The following is a 5,162-nucleotide window of genomic DNA, read 5'->3' as shown; positions in this document are numbered from 1 at the left end:
TTTGTCACCCGGTAAAAAGAATACGTCAGAGTATTTTGCGCAAATACTTTCAATACTCATTTGTTCCTCGTGACTTAAATGATTTAATTTAAGAATTGAAAATATTTTCTTAACTCTATCCGCATTTATGGTTTCTTTATTGAAATTACAAACTAAATAGTCATCTAAATCAAGAGTTTCAATACTAAAGAAACTTAACCGAACTTACTCATCTTTTGTATTTAATATTCTTATTGGAAGTTTGTTTTTCACTGGGGAAACTAACGTACTCGCTAAAAATATACCATCACATAATTGCTTAGATGCAACGATTGAATCAACTGTCAATGCCGTATTAATGTAATGAATAGATTCACACCGCGGAGGCAGTGTAATGAAATTATTAGAACCCAACTGTCCCATTTGCAAGGGAATATTAACGACTTCATTTGTGGGAGTATTATTTTTTAATGTTAAAGTATTATTTTCAAAATTAGCTATACACTTAAATTTACATAAAAAATCTTGCCCTAAAATACCATGTGTTCTACAAGATAACCCATCTATAACGTAAAATTTATGTTCAAACTCATTGTCATTATAATAAAGTTTCAAATTAACAAATCCTTCTGATATCACATAACCACCAATACCTTTAATGCGAAGTTTCTGTTTATGGAATGGAATGTTTAGACCGATCAAATGTTCCAGCTTGATGATCGACAGTGAGGCGCCAGTGTCAAGTAACCAGCTATATTTAACATTGAACAAACTAAATGTTACTGAATTAAGATTATTACAATATGAATCAACATGATTATGCCCGAAAAAACAAATTTTGCGAATCATCTTCATACGACTGAGCCTCATCTTGCGATTTTCTCTCCTGCTCCGAATTATTATCGACTTGCGCCACATTTAATTGTTGTCTGTTATTTTGCCCGCGAAAGTTTCTGTTAGCAAAGCTACGACCTCTGTTGTTTCGCCAATTATTTCTAAAACCCCGACTATTACCACGTTCAGAGTTAGTCGCGGGAAATGACGATTTATCTCTCGAATAACCCCTATAAGAGCCTCTATAATATGAAAATCCACGATTATTATTTTGAAAATTACCTCTTGAGTCATGTTGAAAAGTCATCAGCTGACCTTCAGGAACCAATGACAATTCTTCATCTAGCGCACCTCGAATAGCGTCCTTTAACGAAGAATAATTTCTAGCTGCCACTATTGTGCTTATTCGACTACTACGCAGACCATCTGTAAATCTACGTATTGCGTTTTTTTTCATTAATAGGCTTCAATACTGCAAAAGTGTTTTCGTCACCGTTGGCCTGAGTAATAGTCAAATCAACAAAAAGCTGTTCAATTTGCTTACCGAATTCTTCAATGCTCGAAGCGTCTTGCCGAGCTCGTTGAAGTTGCTACTGAATTGTAGTGTCAGATTTCTTTGGCCAAAGGTGCTCCTTCATGTCCTTAATAAGATCTGCAACAGATGAATAACTAGCACACAAGCGCAACTTGGCGCTCTCTGAAAGTCTTGATTTTAGCACAAAATTAATTAGTGCTTGGCTCCCATTACTGTCTAACATAGAATTATAGTATTCAATATTAGAAATAATTTGTTTAATTCCTTTCTCGTCATCAGTCATGATTGGAATAAGGGATAAAGCTGTCTTTAAATTAAATATCTCCATGTTGTCTTTCTGATCAACACTTTTACACAGGTCAAGAATTTTCAAATAGTATGATTTTATATAACTACACAACTTTTCAATGTGATCTATATCAGCAGTTTTAATTTCCTCATTAGCTATCTGTGTATTAATTGTTTCAAACAAAATATTAAATTTACCATACAAAACTTCAGCTTCAGATAATTTCTCTGATTTTATTTTTGTAGACCTACGACTGGGGCCTATTTTTATTAAGTAATCTTTAATTAATTTAATTTTATCATGTATTTCCTTTAACTCCTGCGCCATAACAAAGTAAAATATCTGCTGATATATCACATCGGTGTCACTTACAATGGACTACTAATATTATGTCTGTCTTCTAATATTTAAAATGTAAAACAAAATCAGCAATTGATTGAGTAATCTATATATATGCCATTAATACATCTAAATTAAAATAATATGCGAGTACATAATTGCATACACAACAATATAAGGATAGCCTTCATTATATACTACTCATACCTATAATCATATCACGATATCCGGCAGACCGCACCGTCGCAATATAATGCACTTTTCACTTTCTTTTACACACACCGTAAACTAACACATCTTAAACCTCGTCGATTTTTGGCTCTCTACGACGAAAGAAACTCGCTGAACGCCGCAATGCAAACTCATTTAACTCTCTTTGCATCCACTGCCCGTGACATTTCCGGTACAATCGGCCAATGATGTAAATTCCACCAATAATTAGCAATATGCAGATTATTCCCAGCATATAGTTGCCCGTACTTGCATGGTAATATAGTTGTTCAATTGAAGCGGAATTACCATTGCCACCAACAGCATTTTGAGGCACAATAACTTCTTCCTTAGTTTGAGAGGAACCCATTTTTATGTAATGTAAGTAAAAGTCTGCTTATACTGTCACACACAACGGTCGTAATTATAATATTCATTTTAAAGAGTCTTAATCGCGACACTGTTTAGAGTTCGCCTGCTTTATCTGGGCAACGGAATTTGCTTACTCGGCTTTCGCGCTAAGTCTTCTCCGATGGCATGGTCGCCATGTGAGGTCCGAAATGAGACAACGTATTTAGTCAAGATCGAATATAATAATGAATCAATAATATTGGTTACATGTTTAAAATATCAATACATTTCTAGTGGTTACATAGACTAATACTAAACAGACTAGACATTAGGTACCTACATACATCACAATAGTTAGACTTAGCAGAGTTACAAACCTTTTTAAAAATTTTAGAATAATTTCTAACATAATTTACAAAATCTGCGTCAAATTTATATTTTTTCATGCCATATAACTCATACTACCTACTTCGACTTTTGTATATACCAGTAGTGGCCCATTGATTAAACGAGGCAGCAGAACTGCACTTGACTTGCCTAGTTGTTTCAAACTCGCTTTTAACTACATTAAAAACTGATTCATAAGCCTCATTTGGGTTAATCGAGTCCAAAAGTGATGGCCGTAATTTTGACTTGATGTTGTTTTTGAAACGCGAACAACGATGCGCTGTGTAAGGCCTACTGACAACCTTAACAGTTTTTTTATGAAGTAACTGGAAAAAACTAGCAAGTTGGCCGCAATGATCAGAAGTAATATCAGTTAAAAGTAATGTTTTATTTGCTTTACAACTACTAAATATATTATCGATATATTTAGTAGTTGTAAAGTAGTTGTTGTTTCGCAAAAAAGGTTATCTAAATGAAACGACTTGAACAAATTCAGAAGTCGGATAGTAAATGGAGCTAATCTATATCTATCTATACTTATAATAAATCTGTAGAGAGGTCAATTCTGTACATAAAATATATTTAAAAAATAACTATCAAGGGGTGGTTAGGGATCGCTACTGATGCCAAAAATGCAATCAGTATAATTTTTGTCTGTCTGTCTGTCTGTCTGTCTGTCTGTCTGTCTGTCTGTCTGTCTGTCTGTCTGTCTGTCTGTCTGTCTGTCTGTATATTCGTTATAGAAACAAAAACTACTCGACGGATTTTAACGAAATTTGGCACAATTATTCTTCATACTCTTGGGCAGGTTATAGTATACTTTTCATTACGCTACGACCAATAGGAGCAGAGCAGTGAAGGGAAATATTGGGAAAACGGGGTAAGTTACTCCATTTTTTAAGCTTCCGTCACGTGTGCAGGCTTATAGGTTAAAGCTACATAGAAATCATGTATGACGGAAATATTCTCCCTAAAATTATATAAAAAATATTCCTCGACAGCATATGTCTAACTTTTATGGTTGACTCACAATAACACGTGAAACTCCCGATAGCTTAGCAATTCGGAGATTTCTGATTGTATTTGTCTACTCTAACGTTTACAACACTATCACTCATCCCCAATTAAAAAAGTTAACATTATTACCTATTCAATAAAAAAAGAATCATGTAAATCGGTGTAGAAACACCAAAGTTATACATGAAATAATAAGAAATCGCGCGTGAATACAGAGTCATGCTATAAGGATTATTTTTGTGTATCGGTTGCCGCGCTCGACGCGCGTCGTGGCGGGAGGTATAAAAAGGCGGGGGGTCCGCGCTCGTGCGTCATACAATATTTGGCTGTTGATGCGAATAGACGTTCAGACTGTTCGACCTTATTGACAATCAATAATTGTTATTTGCAAACCGTGCTTATCAGCACGACTTTTAGTCTTTGAATAGTTTATTTTTAGAATTGTTTTGTTGTTAGTTTATATAATAGGTATTAGATTAATAGTATTAGTAGTAGGTACACCTATTAGTTATTTTGGTAGTGTTTAATTGTATTAATAGTTTATTTTCGTAATTGGTAGTGTTTAATTATATTAATAGTTTATTTTCGTAATTTTTATATTATTTATTTTGGTAGTGTTTAATTGTATTAATAGTTTATTTTCGTAATTTGGTAGTGTTTAATTAAATTAATAGTTTATTTTCGTAATTGGTAGTGTTTAATTAAATTAATAGTTTATTTTCGTAATTGGTAGTGTTTAATTATATTAATAGTTTATTTTCGTTATTATTATATTAGTTATTTTGGTAGTGTTTAATTGTATTAATAGTTTATTTTCGTAATTGGTAGTGTTTTATTATATTAATAGTTTATTTTCGTAATTATTACATAATAACTATATATAATTGTAAGTGTAAGGTAGCTTCAGTTACCGTCGATTAAAAATACACAATGCCACCTAAAAAACGACCATCTTTATCTCGAAATTCGAGAGATGCTAAAAGGATGAGAAATGCGCGTTCTCAAGAATCGGCAGAGGAAAGAGCACATCGGTTAAACTCTATGAGAGTTAGTGCCTCAACCTCTCGAGCCAATGAAAGCTCTCCAGAGAGAGAGATGCGATTAGCAGCTGACAGAGCGAGACGAGCTACATCACGGGCGTCTCAAAGCTCTTCTCAACGAGAGCTGAGGCTTACCATTGACCGAGAACAACATGTGTTATCCCGAGATGCTGAAACTGCG

The sequence above is a fragment of the Trichoplusia ni genome, unplaced genomic scaffold, assembly GCF_003590095.1.
Source record: "Trichoplusia ni isolate ovarian cell line Hi5 unplaced genomic scaffold, tn1 tig00004193, whole genome shotgun sequence".
In the NCBI taxonomy this organism is placed as follows: domain Eukaryota; kingdom Metazoa; phylum Arthropoda; class Insecta; order Lepidoptera; family Noctuidae; genus Trichoplusia; species Trichoplusia ni.
Note: the sequence above shows the minus strand (reverse complement) of the source record.